This window comes from Sorex araneus, chromosome 6 (genome assembly GCF_027595985.1).
Source record: "Sorex araneus isolate mSorAra2 chromosome 6, mSorAra2.pri, whole genome shotgun sequence".
NCBI classification, from domain to species: domain Eukaryota; kingdom Metazoa; phylum Chordata; class Mammalia; order Eulipotyphla; family Soricidae; genus Sorex; species Sorex araneus.
This window is the reverse complement of record NC_073307.1, coordinates 116,700,057-116,721,451: the sequence shown is the minus strand read 5'-3', so window position 1 is coordinate 116,721,451 and position 21,395 is coordinate 116,700,057. Positions and strand designations below refer to the sequence as shown.

At 43.7% G+C, this 21,395-nt stretch overlaps 1 protein-coding gene across 6 annotated transcripts in view; it reads right to left on the bottom strand.

Moving 5' to 3' along the window:
* INSC (INSC spindle orientation adaptor protein) overlaps positions 1–21,395 on the bottom strand; it is a 136,993-nt gene that overhangs the window by 106,407 nt on the left and 9,191 nt on the right. The window contains exon 1 of one of the 6 annotated variants that reach the window (XM_055143407.1): positions 5,943–5,949. The exons of the other annotated variants lie outside the window; for them this stretch is intronic. The gene's annotated coding sequence lies outside the window, so the exon portion shown is untranslated. Of the gene's footprint in view, positions 1–5,942; positions 5,950–21,395 lie in introns of those variants that run through there. 6 annotated transcript variants of the gene reach the window in all.

Here is a 21,395-nt window from a genome sequence, read left to right as displayed (position 1 = left end):
AGACCTCTAAGCCTGGTTGGATCAGGACTGGGCCTCCTCCCCCCAGGTCCCCAGCTTTCTAGAAGCTTGGCAGTCACACTCATAAACTGCTCCTGGTGCCATGTAATCTCATCAATGGCCAAGACCCAGAGACTATAAACTAAAGCTCCCAGAAGAAAATGACACAGAATTTCCTGGACATTATATTCTATCCATAAGAAGCAATACAAAACTAATTGTCTAGCATTGCCTTTTTGGCATTTTTGAATAGTTTTGAGACTGGTGTCGAAATATCGAATGTAACCAAAGTAAAGAGAGAGTGTGGGGGAAATTGTCTGTCACACAGGCAGGGGAAGGGATGGGGTGGGGGAATACTGGGGATTTTGGTAGTGGAAAGTGTGCACTGGTGAAGGGATGGGTGTTTGATGATTTTATGACTGAAGCTCAAACATAAAATCTTTGTAGCTGTATCTCAAAGGAATCAAAAAGAGGGGGGGTGGAGGGAATAATAATAAAATAATAAAATAAAGTTAACATTCAGAATAGAATAAAAAAAGTAATGTGGAGTTTATGCCCAATTCAATCAGCTTAATCAATGGCTGAATAAATAGCAGTAATCCTACATTATTTTAAAAAGAAAAAGAAAAACAAAACATAGGCAGACTTTCCAAATTATAGACCTCATAGATATCTTCAATAATTCGACTTCATTAGCAAAAAAAAAATAATCAATTAGTGGAACTACATTTAACTAAAAAGTTTTTGCATATCAAAAGAAACAGCCTAAAATGAAAGATATCCTAATGAATTGGCAAAGATATTTACATGCTCTATATTATGCAAGGGATGAATACCCAGGATACATAAAGCATTCACAAAGCTAAACAACACAAAAAGTCAATGATCCCATCAAAAGAATGGGAAGAGGAGATGAACTGACACTTTTCTAAAGACACTTTTCTATTTCAGATGGCCAGCATCATATGAAAGTGTGCATCACTTATTAACAGGAAAATGCAAATTAAATTAATAAAGTTTTTTTGAGGACAGATAGTGAACAGTTATCTTGTCCAATCCTATAACCTAAAGCAAAGGGAATGGAGGACTGTAAAGCGTTGATGACTGGCCCAGCACAAATTCATTGCTGAATCTAGACTAGCGCCTAAGTTCTCTCATATTCTGTTCAAAACTTGCTTGTCCTGTATGTTGCCTTCCCCAGATTCATTCACTTGAGGGCTGCTGAACTTGGAGGTACTTATTTTTCTTGTGCCTACAAGTTTAGTTTGATGAAGAGTGAAATTCACTCTTCTCCATGTGGAAATCACTCCACCAACTCCATAGCTTAAGACAAACAGAATGTACTGACTAAGAGCTTAAGAACCTGCTAAGCAAAAAAGCATAGTTGAAATGACATCTGCACTTATGTGTTCATCGCAGCACTGTTTACAATAGCCAGAATCTGGAAAAAACCCGAGTGCTCAAGAACAGATGACTGGTTAAAGAAACGTTGGTACATCTATACAATGGAATACTATGCAGCTGTTAGAAAAAAATGAAGTAATGAACTTTGCATATAAGTGGATCAACATGGAAAGTATCATGCTAAGTGAAGTGAGTCAGAAAGAGAGAGACAGACATACAAAGATTGCACTCATCTGTGGAATATAAAATAACAGAATATTAGACTAGCACCCAAGAATAGTAAAAATAGGTACCAGGAGGTTGGATCCATGGCTTGGAACTGGCCTCACATACTGGGGAAAAGGGCAGCTCAGATAGAGAAGGGAACACCAAGTAAAATGTGGTTGGAGACCACGCATGGGAAGGGAGATACGTGCTGAAAGTAGACTAGAGACTGGACACAATGGCCACTCAACACCCCTATTGCAAACTACAACACCTAATTGGAGAGAGATAACAAAAGGGAATACCCTACTACAGAGGCAGGGTGGGGTCGGGGGAGATGGGACTAGGGGATGGGAGGGATACTGGATTTATTGGTAGTGGAGATTGGGCACTGGTGTAGGGATGGGTTCTTGAACATTGTATGAGGGAAACACGAGCACGAAAATGTGTAAATTCTGTAACTGTACCCTCACAGTGATTCACTAATTAAAAAATAAATTAATTTAAAAAATTTATTGAAAAAAAGAGAATCTGCTAAATCTGCTAACTGTTGACACTGACACAGATCCTGGGGCCAGTACTGGCAGGAGCTGTGGCCCAAATTCCTCTGACTTTTCAGAAACCTATCTCCTGATCCACTAGGAGTCTGAGCATAGGGTGAGTAAAGATGTGTGAAAGGACAATTTTAACTAAAATCAAAAATTGCGGACAAGAACAAGACCTGCTCTTACAGAAGTGGCCTTCAGCCATTCAGGATAGCAAAAGATCAAATTAGTGGGCTCAGTGAGTCCCTCGGGGCCTGCCTTAGGTGAGACAACACACTGAGCTAAAGCCTCAAATATGCATTCAAGGTGTCTTTCTGGAGTGTGAAACTTCTGTGGGCTGTTCTAGCGTTAGAGACTGTCTGGTAATGGCTGCAGTCACAGGAATGGTCTTCCCCCAAATTCTCTCTTCTCCTTCTCATCAGGCTCTTTAGTGACAACGCCTTTTGCTCACTCACATTCATGGTCCTTAGAAAGCCTTTGCCAAGAACTCTGCATGTGCTTGAGATGGAGATGATCCCAGGCCAACTCCAGCACACATACACACACACACACACACACACACACACACACACAATACAGGCAGCTCTTTCTGATGCCACATCTGAACTTACATCCCCCTATTACCAGTCTCATGTCAGTCTTGGTCTGGGTCAACTGGGCATCTGTTCTGCATCAGAGCCCAGCTGGATAGGGAAATGAATGAATAAAACAATTTTCTTCTTCTTAGAATTTTCTTTTCAATTGAAAGAGACATGCAAATGCTTAATTAAATAAAACATGGAAATTCTTCCAACATGAATTTAAATAAGATGCTTGACCTTTCTCTGCCATACATACTCTCTGTGGCCTTGGACTAGTTATGTGTGCCCCCTTTCTGGACTTTTAAGTAACCCCCTCTATTAAAGAAGAAGTCTGAGCTGGAGAGATAATACAATAAGTAAGTGCTTGTTTTGTACGCAGCTGACCCGGGTCAGATCTCTAGCATCCCCTCTGGTCCCAGTCCCCCAAATCTGCCAGGAGTGATTCCTGAGTGAAGAGTCAGAAGTAAGCCCTTGAACACAGCCAAGTGCGACCCATAAAAATAAATAAATAAATAAATGGAGAGTGTTGGATTAAATGAGTACCCACTCGAATCCACTGTTCTAACAATTTAATAACTCTTTCCTCAGAAGGTTCAGAAAGAGTCTTTCAGAGTCAGAGACCAGACCTGACTCTTCTCTAGGTTGCTCTGTCCAGAACCCAGGTTGCTCTATGTTCCTTGCTCAAAAGTGGTTCCGAGTTACAAAAGACACATGCTGCTAGTCCCAGTGACAGCCACTCCCATCATCACCTTCAGCAAAATCATTAGAGCTCCCCCAACATCACTGAAGCATCACTATGCTTCTGAAAACCACCCTACCTCAGTGTCCCTGCTGTTTGTAAATCAAAAAGGCGTCAAACCAATTGGCTTGCTCCTTGTCTCCCAGCCTCTTAAAATGTAGCTGTCATTACAATATCTCTTTAAAATCCTGTTATGTCTATACAGATCTCTCAACTCAGTTCTAAATTCCTTAGCCTGGTGCTCCTCATGCTTCACACCCTCTTTCCAAACTACCACACCTTCTTTTGGCTTTATCTTCCTGACCTGTCAACATGTCTCCTTTTTTTGTTCATGCTTCAAAGCAAGGTCCCTGCTATTCCTCAGAACTGACTTGCTGTCCTGGTTATAAATATTCAGGTTCACACTGCTGGGAATATATCCCAGAAAAGCCAAAAAGTATAGTCGAAATGACATCTGCACTTATATGTTCATTGCAGCACTGTTTACAATAGCCAGAATCTGGAAAAAACCCGAGTGCCCTAGAACAGATGACTGGTTGAAGAAACTCTGGTACATCTATACAATGGAATATTATGCAGCTGTTAGAAAAAATGAGGTCATGACGTTTGCATATAAGTGGATCAGCATGGAAAGTATTATGCTAAGTGAAATGAGTCAGAAAGAGAGAGACAGACATAGGAAGATTGCACTCATCTGTGGACTATAGAATAATAGACTATAAGACTAACACCCAAGAATAGTAGAAATAAGTACCAGGAGGTTGTCTCCATGGCTTGGAGGCTGGTCTCTCATTCTGGGCAACTCAGAGAAGGGAACACCAAGTAAAATGTGATTGGAGGTCATGTGGGGGAAAGATGATGCGTGCTGAATGTAGACTAGAGACTGAACACAATGGCCACTCAACACCTTTATTGCAAACCACAACACCTAATCAGAAAGAGAGAACAAAAGGGAATACCCTGCCATAGTGGCAGTGTGGGGTGAGGGGAGACAGGACTGGGGAGGGCAGGGAGGGATGTTGGGTTTACTGGTGGTGGAGAATGGGCACTGGTGAAGGGATGGGTTATCAAACTTTGTAAGGGAGAAACATGAGCACAAAAATGTATAAATCTGTAACTGTACCCTCACGTTGAATCACTAATTAAAAATAAACTATTAAATTAAAAAAATAAAAAAATAAAATAAATCTTTCTGCTAATGAAAAAAAAAGAATTTCTTTCATCAAGTGAAAAAATAAATTAATTAATTAATAAATATTCAGGTTCAGTTAGCCTTCTCAAGGAAGTTTTTTTTTAATTTTTTAAATTTTATTGAATCACCGTGAGATAGTTATAAGCTTTCATGTTTGGGTTACAATCTCACAATGATCAAACACCCATTCCTCCACCAGTGCACATTCCCTACCACCAATATCCCGGGTATACCCCCCCTTTCCCACCCTCCCACTGCCTCTATGGCAGATAATATTCCGCATACTCTCTCTCTCTACTTTTGGACATTATAGCTTGCAATACAGACACTGAGAGGTCGTCATGTTTGGTCCATTATCTACTTTCGGCATGCATCTCCCATCCCAACTGGTTCCTCCAGCCATCATTTTCTTAGTGATCCCTTCTCTATTCCATCTGCTTCTCCCCTCCACTCATGAAGCAGTCTTCCAGCTATGGGGCAATCCTCCTGGCCCTTCTCAAGGAAGTTTTATCTAACCCTTTCTCTTCCTTTCAACCCTCCCCCCAATAGTCACAGGGAACCTAGAATCCTGAAGAGCTGACGCCTGTACTTGGCAGGGCCTGCTTGGTGTGTAACTGACTAGTGATGACTGACGAGTGTATGGCTCTCCTGCTGTGCTAATGTTCCAAAGGAATATGTCCATGTCCACAGCTATGCATATTGCTCTACATGGAACTTGTTTTTAAAAATTAGTAAATGCATTTGTATATACCCATGAGGAATAGGGAGAATGGAGGAACTGTGTAGAGCCTCACACATACGCAGTGTCACATAGACATGGGTCAATAAAAAAAAAGTGAATTGGATGGATAAATGCCTGAATAAATATACCTTGGTCCCAGTCACCATACTTCAACTAGATTACTTCATTAGTCTCCTGACTGGTCTTTCTCTCCACCCTCAACAATTTAATTTTCATAGCAGCCAGCATATGTCATTTCTCTGCTGAAAATCCTCTGATGCTCACCTATACAAGGATGTTCATTGAAGATTCCAAGTATTTCACTGACCTAACTCTTTCACCTTTTGTTTAACCCTGGTGATCTTGATCTTCATGTTTTTCTTCAGACATACCTCAGTGTTTTGCCTTGTCTCTTCTATTACCCTGCTCTTCCTCAAACCAGCCACACAGTGTACCCTTTCATTTCCTCCTGGCCTCTGTTTAAACATACTTCCAGAAGAGAGAATTGTTGACCCTGTAAGAAACAGATATTCTCTCCTAACATTTAGAAATCTCTTACCTTTCTACAGTAGCCCCGTTTTCCACACAGCTTGTTTTCCCACTCCAGAAAGTTCATTCTACGTGGGCATGTATTTTGTTTTTCCAGTCCTCAGTGCCTAAAACAATGCACGGTACACAATGGGTGCTAAATATCTACTTGCTGAATGAGTAAGTAAGGGAGAGGATTTAGTGAATGATTCTGTAACCTGGATCCTCAGCATCTTCTGGCAATTTTCCAAGAGGCTCTTATCTGATGTGACTGCCATTGTCCTCCACCCAGACCAATGTCAGAGCAGATGGATAGCATACATTCTGGGATCTCTTTGCAAATGACAAACCTCAGAGAATTAAAAGAGAAGCATTCAGAGAGACAGGACCAAGATGAACCTACTTCCTGGTTTCTTAATGTTGCATTTTAAAAATATTGTCCCACCTCACCAAATACATATAACGCCTCTTCTAGCCTCTCTTCAAATTGCACAGGGTTAAAGGGCATCTTGACAAGAAATGGAGAAGAAAATAAAGTATACTATTTTCTCATAGGTGGTTTTATTTCCATTCCCCCCACCTCTTCCCCCTCTCTCTACTCTCTCTTTCCTCTCCTCTCCTCTCCTCGCCTCTCCTCTCCTCTCTCTCTATCTCTCATCACAAAGCCCAATTTCTAAGCCTAATCATCACCACTGAAAGGGAAGATGATGACAGTGAAGCTGAGATAAAGGAGCAATCAATGTGTCATCTTCAAGTCTCCCTTTCTCTTTGCTGTTACAAATGACCGAACTTTCAACCAGCACAGTGACATTTCCTTACTCACACTTGTGGGCTACAAGATTCACATGAAAGTGAAATGATGGGGAAGGGATTAAAGAGACTCACTAGCCTTGAGTCCTGGTATAAGACCAACATAAACCCTTGTTTGTGGATAGAGAACTGGGTACTATGTGGGTGGATGAATAGGTAAGTGATTCAATGAAGACAAAATAAGTAATTGAATGAGTGAAGAATGTAAACCATGTGACCAAGTGCTCTCCCTCTGTCCTAGTATTATTGACTTCATTGCAAGGATGGTTCCATAGGCTATGCAAGGTTATTTACCTGAATTCTCTTTTGAGTTAATATCCAGTGCAGTTTCAGGAGTGGCAAGGAGTTTGGCTGATCCTGATGTGAAACATACAAGAATACTAAAATTCCAAAATCCTTCATAATGGTTTGTTAATCTCTTTCATGGGCTGGAGCAATAAGCGGGTAGGGCGTTCACCTTTCTCATGGCTGACCTGTGTTCGATTCCTCCACCCCTCTCGGAGAGCCCAGCAAGCTACAGAGAGTATCACGCCCGCACAGCAGAGCCTGACAAGCTACCCGTGGCATATTAGATATGCCAAAAACAGTAACAATAAGTCTCACAATGAGAGACAGTTACTGGTACCCGCTCAAACAAATCGATGAGCAATGGGATAACAGTGACAGTGAATCTCTTTCATACATGCCCCTCAGGTCTCCTCTCTCTTCTATAAATCAGATAGTGGGTAGACAGAGAAGCCACAACTCCAACATGTCATGTGACCTAGCTACCTCCTCCAAGAAGTTTCTTAGAAAAATCTGGTGATTATATATTACTTATTAACAGTCCCCCAAAGTTCCTTATTTCATTTAATTAGTTTGTCCAGAAGATGATATATTTTTGATAAGGAAAAACATATGTCACTGGACAACCCCTTGAATGCAACATGCCCTCAAATTAGTTATCTTCCTCTCCTCATTTTATGATATTCGAATGACCATTTCTTGGAAATTTTATTTTAATTAAGGGAACCATCATCTATCTTTCTACTCAGCTGATAGAATTTCATTCATTCATTCATTCATTCATTAAAACAAATATTTCTAGCATGTATCAGTAACATGCTAACTCTCCTGAGATAAAGCAATAAGCAAAACCAGATATGGTCTCAGTATTCATGAAGTTCATTACTTAAAGAAAAGTCACATAATAGTTGCTAATTGTCATATAATAATTACTGATAAATATAAATTAAGGGGGGCTAGAGAGATACTATAGCAGATAGGGCATTTGCCTTACACATGGCCAACCTGTTTTGATCCCTGGCATCTCATAAGATCCCCCAAGCAACTCCAGGAGTAATTTCTGAGTGCATAGAAAAGAGTAACCCCTGAGCATCACCAGGTGTGCCCCCCCAAACAAAAGATAAATAAATAAAAACAAAGTGATATGCATATGCGGGATATAAAGAAACATAGTAGAAAAATAACTAAAGCCCCAAGCTAATATAAATGGATAATAAGAGAACAGACCTTAGTAGGAAAGTTTCCACTGAGGTGGGGAGGTGATGGGCGGGGTGGGGGGTGCGAGACAGTGGGGAAAGAGACAGGATAGGTTCGCCAAAGGACCACTATAAAATGATAAAAAAGAAGTGGTCACTTTGGACCACTTGTTGAAAGGAGGTAAAGTGTCATGCATAATACCCTATCTGTAAAAATATTGTAAATCACAGTGCCTGAAAGAGGGAGAGGGAAAAAAAGAAAAGAGAGAAAGAAAACAATTATCTATCATAGAAGCGAGGGGTGGGTGGAAACTAGGGACGCCCCACTGGTGAAGGTGTTGGTGTTGGAATATTGTATGCCTAAAACTCAATCATGAATAACTTTGTAACTCTATAATTCACCATGATTCAATATTTTTAAATTGCTTATAAATATGAAATTACAAATAATTTTGAATGAGAGTTGTCTTGAAGGAGAGTTGTGGTGTTTCAAAATCTTACAAAACAGGTTTTTTACTTTATTATAGAAATAATAGAGCTAACTGTTGCATTGAGAACTGAGAGATAAGTAGAAATTCTATAGGTTAAAAATGAAGGAAATAGAGGGCACAGAAATAGCACAGTGGGTAGGGCATTTGCCTTGCACGCAGCTGGCCCAGGTTCGATTCCCAGCATCTCATATGGTCCCTCAAGCATCACCAGGAGTAATTCCTGAGTGTATGAGCATTGCCGGTGTGACCCAAAAAAGCAAAAAAAAGAGGAAGGAAATATATCTTAAGCAGAGTAACAGCAAACTCAAATTTAGAAGGAAATCTGACAACACTAGGAGGTCAGAAGAGAGAGCATGAGGGTAAGAGGACACAGGAGAGGGCTTCAGATATCAGACAGATCCCAAGGGTCTGATTTAAGTTAGATCTCAGAGAAGTAGCATGAATGGCGTTGTATTTGGAATTGATTCTGGTTCTGTGTGAGAGCAAACTTGGGGGAGCCAGTGTAAACACGGGTAGAGCACTTAGGGGGATCTGTAGCATTAGCACGGTACAACTAGTAGAGATGGAGAAAGCGATGTATTTGATTTTTGTGTTTTTGTTGTTGTTGCTGTTTTGTTTTGTCTTTTTGGTGGTCACACCTGGATAAACGCAGCACTTACTCCTGACCCTGCAGTCAGGGATTGGAGAGTGATAGATTTGAGAGAACTTTAAGAGAGAATATGATTCAGATTTGGTGATGAATTGACATGGGCTCTCAAGAAGAGGACTGCTGAGGATGATTGTCAGTTCTTCCTGACTTGTGGCGATTCACAGATGAAGAAATCATACAATAGTATATGAACTTCCTGACAATGACCACAAATGAGTTCTAGAATGTAAAAGAAGTTTTATTTCAAGTATGCTGACTTTGAGAGTCTACTTATCAATCTGGGAGTCCCATTGACTCCTTCCCTTAATTCATTTGCTACCTGTATCTGGTAACTCACAAGATTCTATCTCCTCTCCATATTATCTGATTGCAGATCTTTGAAATTATTTCTTAGAAATATAAACACTCTCGGGGCTGGAGCGACAGTAGAGCGGGTAGGGTGTTTGCCTTGCTGGGTTTGATTCCCAGCATCCCATATGGTCCCCTGAGCACCACCAGGGGTAATTCCTGAGTGCAGAGCCAGGAGTAACCCCTGTGCATCACTGGGTGTGACCCAAAAAGCAAAAAAAAAAAAAAGAAAAGAAAAAAAGGAAGAAATATAAACACTCTCCAGGCTCTCTCTCTTTCTAATCCATCTATACCACATGGTAAGTCAATTCTAAATATTACCACCTCAAAGAGGCCTTTCCTAACCACCCACTTTAAAGCTCTGCTGATTTATTATACTCTGTCACTTGGGATGTTTCTTTTATAAAATCAATAATAATATATTGTATTTTAGATATAAATATCATCATCACATACATGTCATTCCCAGTTTTGCTAAGAGGACATGGATGCCTTGATACATCAAGAAGGAATACATGTAGCTCAGGATGTGTTTTTATCTAAATACGATCCCCTCATTAAAAGAATAAGGGATCCTAGTAAAAATGGCTAAATATGAGACTAGGACAAAGAAAAAAATTAAAGACGCCTGGAGCATCTAATCATAGCAGTGAGTAAACAAGTGTGCAAAATATAGCACTGTAGCACTGTAGTCCCCATTGTTCATCAATTTGCTCGAGAGGGCACCAGTAACGTCTCCATTGTGAGACTTGTTGTTACTGTTTTTAGCATATCAAATATGCCATGGGTAGCTTGCCAGGCTCTGCCGTGCGGGTGAGATACTCTCAGTAGCTTGCCGGGCTCTCCAAGAAGGACGGAGGAATCAAACCCGGGTTGGCCACGTGCAAGGCAAAATATATGTCAAAAGAAAGAGAAGCTGATTCAGAGCCTTTCACTGATGGAATCTGGGGAAATTTGAACATTAAAATAAAATGCATATATTGATTATAACCTACTGAAGAAATTAAGAACCCATGAATGTGTCATGAAGAAATAAGGAAAAAGAGGAAGAAGGAAGAGAGATTCTTCTTAGAGTAGAACGCCAATCATTAAATATAGAAGAAATGTATTAAATAGCATAAATAATGATAAAATTCACAAGTGAAGTCTTGATGACAAAATATTTCCATAGTCCCAAAGTCTACATAAATGAGTATGAATTGTAAAGGGGAAGCAGCAATTTTATAGTAGACACAAAGGTGAACATCACCTTAAGCAACTGATGAAAATGCTTCCACCACTAGTACTAACACTATCCCTGTGTCCTGCCTTGCTCATAGGGTAAAATCATTTTAGAGGTACTCATGCCCCATTTACATAACTTAAATTTTAATCTTAATGCTAAGAACTTAATCTTAATCTTAAAGAGTCCTCAGATGACCTAAATTTAGGAATATTTTGCATAACTGGCTATCCTAGTTGAAACTTAAAGTTCAAATAAGATAAGGCAACAGCTTTATTCTGGATGAAAGGAGACTAAAGAGACAAGATGATTAAATTCAATATGCAGATTTGTTCTGAATGGAAAGAGTAATAAGAGAGCCATTGGGACATTACTGGGACAGAATTATACCACAGCAAGAGAATATGCTTTTAAAGTATTCGGGGTTAAAGAGTCATCATGTCTCCAGTTTAGTCTTAACTCACTCAGAACTATGAATATTTGAGATATTGAGATATATGTTTGAGATATACTTGAATATTTGAATATAATATTAAAATATTTGGATATTTTTAATAACATATTTGAACATTTTATATATATTTGAGATATACCCCTGTATACATACATTAATAATATTATGAGTAATTAAAATAGTTTACATTCTTAAAGAGGGAAAAATAATAAATAAATGGGGTTTCATATAAATAAGGAATATATAAAGAGATGCCTTTCAAAGTCTTATAATTTTGTATAAATACAAAATAATACCAATATTAAAAGCCTTGACCATGTTCCACAAACAGAGCTGCACCATTTTTTTTTTTTTTTTTTTTTTTGCTGCCTTGCTGCCTGAGGCCCAGGATAAGCCCTACTCATCTTCCATGGTTCCGGCACTTCACAGGATTTCAACTAAAATTCATAGCATTAACAAATGAGTAATAGTGACTGAACATTTTCCGTATTTCAAGAGAATCCCTGATTTTAGTTTTCTTTATTATCCTCAAAAATCCAAAAGGTTGAGGAAAATGTGTTCTTTATTTTATGCATAGAAATGGCAAAATAGCACAATGTGCCAGAGTTTGAGCTAACACTGGTATCAGATCTCTCGCCCAGGTTTCTCACCCATTGGTGCTGCGTTCTTTCCCAGAGGCCATGGCACTAGAAGGCAGGACATTCCTTTAGGGCCACCTATTCTATATGAGGTACTTGCATCCTGACTTGCCTTATGAAAGACTCTCTTTATAGGCAAGGAGATAAACTTCAAGTCCTCTCTGACTCTACACTTTGCTCTGCACATTGTTGATATCTGTAACCCTCCTTTACCCCTCCACCAAGTCCATCGTTCTGTCCTTCAACCATGTCTTTGAAACGAGCACCACAAACAAATCCACAATGCAGACCAGACTGACTTTTGCATGGTTTCCAAGCCCAAGATATTTGGTTTGTAAAATAAAACCTCCACTTCTCCCGAAGAAAGTGAACACCATACACAAATACCCAGCCAAATTGCTGACGCCAGCAGACGCTGCATCAGGCCGAACAGAGTCTGGTCTGCCCAGAGACATCCCCTGAGGGTCCAGTACTTCCCTTGAGCTTGGCAATGAGGGGATTCTGAATCTGGAGAGGAAATCCCAGGCTGGGTAGATCAGAGAGTCTGGGTGTAGGATCAGTTCCCAGGACAGAGATGGCTCCAGTGAAGAATTGAAGCCACAGACACCCAGTGCTATCCACCTTGTGGGACATGAGAGCCTGCTCAAGAGGATCCCTGCCCAACCTGGAAGGCCTCCCCAGCCCCAGCCCTGCTCTCCTGATGGTCCACAGAGGTGGGTTCTCCAGCTTTCAAGGCCTTGGAAGGATGAAAGCTCAGTGACAATTAAGATTTCAGGATAGAGAATCCCGGGATGAAATTGTTGATTTCCTTGTTGGCTCTGACCATGGGTGATAATTTGACCTGACTGTGCTCCTGGGCCGCTGTCCTTAAACTTGTCTCACAAGGCTGCTTCATAGGTTTGTGAAATAAAGACTTCGAAGAGCTTCAGCAGACATTAGGTCAATGAGAGTCCCTGTGAGGAAGCCTTCCCTCACAGAGGCTCTGTTGCTGGATTGGAAACCTGTTTTCACTTGATTGAGCTTAAAGTATAGGGAGCTATTTAAGTCCTCATCAGGAAACAATCAAGTCTGAGATTTTCTCTTTTGAGGTGGCATTTGTCTAGGAAGATTCTTACCCAAACCAGTGCTCCAGCATGTGCTTGAGTACTAAGAGTTTCCCAGCGCCTCAAGCTAATGATTTCTCCTTCCCACCTTGTCAACAACTACGGTGACAACCTGGTCCACGAGGGGTATAACACTGTATACTAAGAAGCAGGATCTCAACACAGTTCCAGAAAGTCTAACATTAGAGTCTTTCTAGTCATTCTTCAGAGATAAACACCATACCCCTGCACACACTACTCACCTTTCAGACATTAATAAACTTAGTCAAGGTAAAGCAGCAATTTTGCTTTTTGGGTCACACCCAGCAATGCACAGGGGTTACTTCTGGTTTATGCACTCAGGAATCACTCCTGGCAGTGTTTGGGTGACCATATGGGATGCTGGAATCAAACCTGGGTCGGCTGTGTGCAAGGAAAACACCCCACCTGCTGTGCTATCTTTCCAGCCCCAAAAGCAGCAATTTTGGAGTGAATGAGAACTTTCCTAATCCTGACAATATAACTAGAGCCCTGCCCTGCATTTGAATGGCTCTGGAGACCTCAGTCTGTTAGAGGTTAGATGTCATACAAATTCCTACCACATGGCAAACTTATGATGTCCTCCCTCATGGAAAGAAAATATGAGTGGCTCATGGTCTCACAGAGTCAGTATAGACAGAAAAGCTCCCTTGTGTGTATCTCTCAACTCCAAAGCCCCCAAACTTCTCATCTGATCTCCAAGTTTAGAAGAGCTTCGTGATCAGAGACCGTGGAGTCTGTGCCTGCTGAAGCAAAGGTCAGGTCCAGGAGACAGAGACAGAGTCCTGAGTCTGGGCAGGGGTCACAGGAGGAAGGGATGGCCAAGAAGCTAGAGTCAGACTTAGGGCAGAGGTCAATATCTTTAGGGCACCCAGACACTTGTGCTTTTGAGACAGAGGAGCTGGCAACTGAAGCACTCAGAGCAGTGAACTTATATCAATGACCCAATTCATTCCCAAACAATCCCCATTGTCTGAGCTAGCACAGAGATGAGCATTATTTACCAGAACCCCAAGGAATAAAGCTCCAAGATATAGTCATGAATCAGAATTCAACATAGAGATACCAAAGTTGAGACCTATGGTTTGAAAAACAGATAAAATATTTGATATTGGAGATAGCTCAAACAACTATCTGCAGAACTTGGTTCCCATCCTCACAAACCAATAGAGTAACTGCTCATTAATTTATTCTGATGCCTTTCTACAAAGAATTTAGGCCTTTACAGTAAATAGCTGCATACTATAAAGTTGTAAAAGTCAAAGCCAAGTTTCCAACTACCAGCGTTACAAGAATGAAGCAGTCGTGATGGACCAACAGCTTCCTAGCAGCCAGTGTAAGAAAGGAAACACATAGGTAATGAGCTCAGATGTCACTAAGACCTGTAGAAATTCTTCTAAATATGCTAAGCCTCCATTTCTCTAACAGAAAAAAAACAAAGGGAAGGACAAATAGCCTAATATGGTTCTCTTGAAAAGTCAGTAAAATACAGTATCTATTAAAGATTTCATAAATGGTGTTTGTTAGAATTATTCTGTTTTCAGATTCCTTTTCTGAACCTGTGTTAACTTAGTGGTTTTTCCCTGATGCTGTATAAGTTTTCATTTTTTCTCGGATATTTGGAATGACAGAAATTTGTATTTGATTAGTTTAAAAATGGATGAAGAGCCTGGGACTGAGTCAACATAAGGAATCACTTCCCTCTTCAATTTCCAGTCTTTTCATGAGTACTTTGGAGACTGAGGACCCACAAAGGTGAAAACTCAGGAAGGCATACAGACTTCAGTACCTTCAGTACCTTCAGTCTGTATGAAGGCTACTGGGGTGACTATCACCTGCCCTTATTTAACCATTACCAAGGACCATGTAAAGGACCAGGGTCAGGGGAAAGGAGATGCCAACATCATCCCACCTGCTAAGGAAATGGCGAAGATCATCCCTCTTGCCCATTAGTAAGGTTGGTGAAACTTCTTGAAACAAATTATCAGTACCAACTAAAAAAGATATCACCTTTCTAACTTCTCAACTGAAGTTGCACATTAATTCTGGGTACCATAGAAGCCATCCCAAGAAATATTGACCAGGATAAGAGGTCTAGAACTAATAACAATCACAACAAAAACAACTACCAGCAGCTGATATTTTGTACCTACCAAGTATGGTTTAATGTGTTCCCAGAGTTCCCCAGAAGAGAGATGTCGGGGAGAGACTCTGTTAAGATGAAAGATACACTGGAAGAAGGGAAAGGATCAAGGCCAAGCAAAGTGAACCTTTCCAGTCCAGTCTTCCAATAGTAGACTCAAAATAGGGGCAATTCAAACCACAGCCAAGAAAAATCAGCCCATTTCAACTCACTGCCCCTCACAGCTCAATCTCCAAAGCTGACTGTGTGACCACTGCACAGAGAACCCAAAATATAAAGCCGAGTTCAACCTCAGAAACCCAGACTTGCCATACAACATGAACCTTTCACCTCTAAGAAGGCAAAAGATGCTTCTAAGACCTACCTGGAGGCCATACTCTTTATGGGCAGCCTCAGTTTCAGACCAAATAGGACCCCTCTGCACCCTCCCCCCATTGGTACTATTTCACCATCTTCCCAGCTCCTTTCTTGAGATATTTCCTGCTAGGGCCAGTTTCTTGGCCTCATTGTTCATGATACCAAGTGCCAGCTCAAAGGAAGTCTAGAGAATGGGTCGAGTCAAGAGTTGCATGCTGGTGCGTGCACAGAGATTATATACATGGTTCCTATTACATACATGCCTCTGCCTATGGATGTGCATAGCGTGATGTTGGCATGGGTGCCAGGAGGGGAGGTGTGTGTAAAACAGGTGTAAAACAGCTGGAGAGACACATAAAGCAGCTAAGGTATATGGGTGTGCGTCCCCTGTGAGCGTGGGTGAGGAAGGCTCATTCCCATGTTCCCCACCTCCTCTCCTGGAATGATAAAGGGCTTCTCCTCAAGCCCTCTCCTTACCCTGGACAGCCAGCTGAGGTTAACTCAGAGTCACTGGGATGTTTGGCAAAGGCTCTGAACTCCTAGCCTCCTTCTCTTTCTGAAAAAAACAAAGCTTCCTGACCCACGGGAAGGACACCCAGCTGTTCAGCCGCCCTAGAAGGGCTAAATTCAGGTGACACTCCCCACTAGTGTGTGCCTCCATCAGAGCACACATGCGTCCATCATGCAAGCATTCTCTCAGCCCACAGGGGCACAGCCCACAAAGACACAGCTCTCAGACAGCTGGTTGCCTGTGGGTCCAGCTACCAGCTGTGCCCACCCGCCAGCACATACCCTCTCTCAACCACACTCATGCCCAGGGACACCTGCTTGAAAGTTCTACAAACCGCCGGAGAGGCCCAGAAACACTCTTTCCCTTGGCATTGGCAACTACTCACCAGCACAGGAACTTGGGGAGACTTTCTATGAAAACCGCCACAAACATGCTGGCAGATCCAGGACCTGTGGGGACTCTCCAGAATCCCGTGCCCTGATTCCTCCGACCCACTTGCAAGCCTGCCTACTCACCCCGTGAACGAGCCTGGTGCGTGCAGCCGACAGTGATGGCACCGCTGGGGCTCCAGAGGCCGGAGCAAGTGACCCCGCAGGGCCGGCCCAGCCCGAGGGGCGGCCCGCTGGCCCGGGCCCCCGCCCGCCCGCCTCTGCCCCCGCCCACCCGCTCTGAAGCGGCCGCGGGACCTTCTACAACAGCCAGTTCCCTGCCAGACCCAGGTCCCGCGTCAGCCACCGCTGCCGGCCAGTCTCAGCTGGCCGCGAGGCTATTTTGGTGCCTAGAGCCGGGGCAGTGGAAAGAGCGCGTTCTCCTCTGTGGGAGCGCAGGAATGAGGTCGCGGTCAGGCCCTGATTAGAGACCGGCCTCATCCCTGGGGCCGGCGGCAGTCACGGCGGCTCGGTCCCCAGAGCCTGGAGCCGTCCAGGCGGGGGGTGCCCACATGTGCCTGCGTGCCAACATCTGGAGAGGGGCAAGGGAATGCACAGCAACCGTTTCCCTTGGAGCTGCAACAAGACAAGGAGGGGTTTGGGCGCGGTTCCGAGACTCCCGCCGAACTCCAAGCAGCCCCTGAAGGTCTAGAAAGCGATTTGGTTTCTTCACCACCGGTGTTTCCCCCTTGGAACCGAAATCAGTCACATGAAGTCACCCCCTAGATCAGCGACCTGCCAAAAATGACAGGGAGGAGGGGGTAGGGGTAGAGGCTGGAGGGGTGGGGGCTGGAGTGCTGCAGACTCGGGACTTCCTTAGCCCGGAGTCTGAGTCCAGAGAAGTCTGATTCCTACCCAAAAACTCAGGAATGTGATTCCTACCCAAAAGCTCCCTGGAAGGAAACTCCAAGGCCATTCTGTCCGATTCCCCCTACTCTGCCTCTAATGAGAGACTGCTGCAGGTTGTTATCAAGGAATGGGAGTGTCTTTGACACGTGCCCTGAAAGAGTACAGGATCCTGAGGGGGAAAGGACCCCTACCCTCCCTGGCACTCTGTCCCCCAGCTTAAACCCTTCTTGGCAAGGAAGTTCTCCTTGATGTCTAACCTAAGTTTCTTATGTGCAAAGTGGGTCAATACGCTGGTACTTTGTATTCAGGGAAATGGAGACTGGCTCTATCTCCATTTGAGTGGTGCTGCCCTTCCCTTTCTCAGCCCTTAGCTAAAATGACCACTCCCTGGCCCTGGCCCCACTGAAGCTCCTAATAGTAACTCTCTGGGCATCCCTGACACATAAATTTGACTCTAGGCTCTATAGAGGCACATCTGACTGTAGCCCTCCTCCCACGGCTACTCAGTCCCTTGTGAGGACCTTCCATTTGTTTCTCCTTTTTTGTTTAGTTTTATTTCAGCAGTGCTCAGGGATTACTCCTGGCTCTGGGCTCAGGACTTATTCATATTGGGTGCCAGGGATGGAACCTGGGTTGTCAGCATGTGAGGCAAGCTCTATTGCACTTTTGGAAGGGCTCTGGCCCCTTCCATTTCTATCTCAAGGAATATTTCAGAAACTGGCAACAGAATTTGCACCCCCCCCCAGCCACTCACCTGAAACACAGCATTCCTAAAAGATATACAGAATATTTTCTAGTAAAAGAAATGTGTATAGAACATGCCTTCTAAGTGTATTTCTGGTAAATCATTTAATACAATTAAAATAGCTCAGGATCTGAGAGATAATAGCACAGTTGGTAAGACACTTGCCTTGGCCACTGGGGATGAAGGTTCAATCCCTGGCACCGCATATGGTCCCTGAGCATTTCCAGGAGTTATCCCTGAGCACAGAGCCAGGAGTCAGCTCTGAGCACTACCAGGTATAACCCAAACACTCAACCTCTGCAATTCAAAGAAAAAGTTTTTTAAAAGTTCCGGACTTTGTCCTCAAAGAGATCTGATATTGTATAATCTCTACTACTTTCTAGCTGTGTGCCCTTGAACAAGCCATTTAAACTCCCTGAGTCTCAGTTTTTTTACATGTATGGTGGGGATTATAATTATCTCGACCTAGTCCAAACATTGTTAAAAGCATAGGATGAGACCTATATGCTGGAATGCTGAGATACATTTTAGCCCGCTAGAAATAGAATGAGACTTAGATTATAAACAGGATAAGTGTTAAGAAAAGATTTTGGGCATCTTTTATTTCCAGGTTCCAAGTCCTAGCCTTGTGTCAGGGCTAGTTAAAAAAAAAAGGCTAGGGGGGGCTGGAGCGATAGCACAGCGGGTAGGGCGTTTGCCTTGCACTCGGTCGACCCGGGTTCTAATCCCAGCATCCCATATGGTCCCCTGAGCACCGCCAGGGGTAATTCCTGAGTGATAGAGCCAGGAATAACCCCTGTGCATCGCCGGGTGTGACCCAAAAAGCAAAAAAAAAAAAAAAGGCTATTTGCTAAACATTCCCCTGAGACACATGGTATAAATGCCCCCCCAAGCCTCTATTCCACAGTACAAACCAACACACACACACACACACACACACACACACACACACTTTCCCAGATACATACGGCATGACCCAGCTTCTTGGGATCTTGTCTTCCCCATTGGTCCCAGCTGCCTGTGTCCTCACAGGCTGCCTCTCCGTTTTCGGGGGGCCTTCTCATGACTCCAGTCTTGGCCACAGCAACTCCAAGCATCCTTACAGAGGCCCCCGGAGGGAAGACCTTTCTCCTTGCCCATCCTTCTGGGCCATGGTGCCGGCGAGGCCTGTGACTCCAAGCGAAGGTGTCGGAGCAGTTCAGAACTGAAGCGGCCCAGAGAAAACTCAAGTGGGAGCTCATCCCCCGCCCCCTGCCTGGCTTCCCGGGACTGTCCTGCTTAATTCTTAATGGAAATTCCATCCCTTAGCTGGCTCAGGGAGTCCAGACTTGGGCCAACAGCAAGCTCCACCCCGAGGCAGGAGGCCCCTCTGGCCATTAAAACACGGATACAAGGTAGAAACAACCCAAAGCTACAAACAGGGAAGGAGCCTCAAACCAGCCTCCATGTTGTCTGCTCCCAAACAGCCTCGGCCACCGGCACCCGCTTCACAAGGCACTTCAGGAAGGACACACTGTCACCTACATGGAGGGAAGATTTCAGGTGTTTTGTTTCACTATTCAGGTCAAGAGTTGACCCCAGACTCCACTCCAAACTCAGACTGACCCTATAAGGTCACTGGACAGAGACTCAGGCTTACTCAGGCACCGGCCTCTCTCAGGTACCGCTCTGACTCTCTCAACACTACCCATGACTGGCCCACGAGGGCTTTTCAGCTCCTGGGCCCTGATGAGGCTGAACAAGGCCCACCAACAGGGGCATGGCATGAGAATCCAAGCCTCAAGGAGATGGCACACATTCTGCCTGGAGTTGGTCCCAAGAAGTTCCCAGCAGAGAGTGGACAAAACGTTGGTGAAAGAGGGTGTCAGGATCAAAGGCACAGAGTCATCGTGCGGGGCAAGGAGAAAAGTCCAGAGTCCTGAAAGATGAGAAAACAGGCCCGCAGATGAGACCAGATGAGTTTAACAGTCCAGTCTGGGAACTCTCCTGCCGCCTGAAGCTCCCACACTAGGCTGGATATCTCCAAGCAGGGACAGGAGTGGGCCAGCCCTGAGACTCCCCACAAGCATCCCCAGGAGGGGGTCCCAGTATGGCCTGTGCATCTATGTCTTCCAACCCCCACCCCAGCCTAGAATGAACCAGTGGTTTCCGATATCACTTTGTGATCGAAGGACGCCTCAGCCTGACTGCTTTGGAAGCCATCTACACCGGGAACAAGTTTTTGAAGGGAAGTAAGTTAACCCCTCTGGAAAAAAAAAACTGAATCCTATGGTTTAGACCAGTGTTTCTCAATCTTTTTCAGACCATGGTCCCCTTCAGATCATATTTAGTTCCGGTGGCCTCCTGTCCTTCAGTCTCAGGCTCCACCATTTTATGTGATTTTTATTACCTGTGGTCCCCTTGGAATATCCTGGGCATCCACAAGAGGGTCATATGTCACTCAGCTGAGAGACACTGGTTTAGGCAATGACTCAAAGAGGAGGAGACATTCTGAGTCCCCACAATTTGCCATTCTAAAATCTTCTCAGGTGATGCGATGCCACTATGGAGAACCACTGCTTTGTAGAACAAGCAAGGCGGACATCATTAGAGCTCAAAACTAAGCACGAGGTATAGAGCAGTAGTACAGGGGGCAGGGCATTTGCCTTGTATACAGCTGACCAGGTTCAATCCCCAGCACCCCATATGGTCCCTCAAGTACCCCTGGGGAGTCCAGAGGATCAAACCTGGAGTGATATCACAGAGCCAGGAGTGAGCCCTGAGCACTGCTGGATGTGGCTCCAAAACAAACTTTAAAAAAATGTGCATGAAATCTAACTTCAAAGTGCACCAGGCTTCCCCTGAAAAGCCCTGAAAGAACTTAAGTGCTTGTCAGCACTTTATACTTTTCTTTCCTCGCCTTTCTGCTTTCCAGCTTCTGTTCTTACCAGCCTTACTTTGCCTCAGTGCATGTCATATGGGCTCCATCCTGACGCTTTCTGCTCCAGCACTGACACTGTCCTCTACTCTGTCCTCCACCTACTCAGAGAGGTTATCCAGATCGAGACCCACACAAAAATAAATGCTGACCAGATTTCTGCTCTAGGGATGAAGAAATCAGATCTGAGGATCATGATGAACATGGTTTGATATGCCAGCTATCCAGAGAGAAGAGAGATAGATGTGGATGCCAGCACCCATGGCCACAATCGTCCATCCTGCAATTTCCCCCAGCACCTCTCAGATGGGCACATTGAG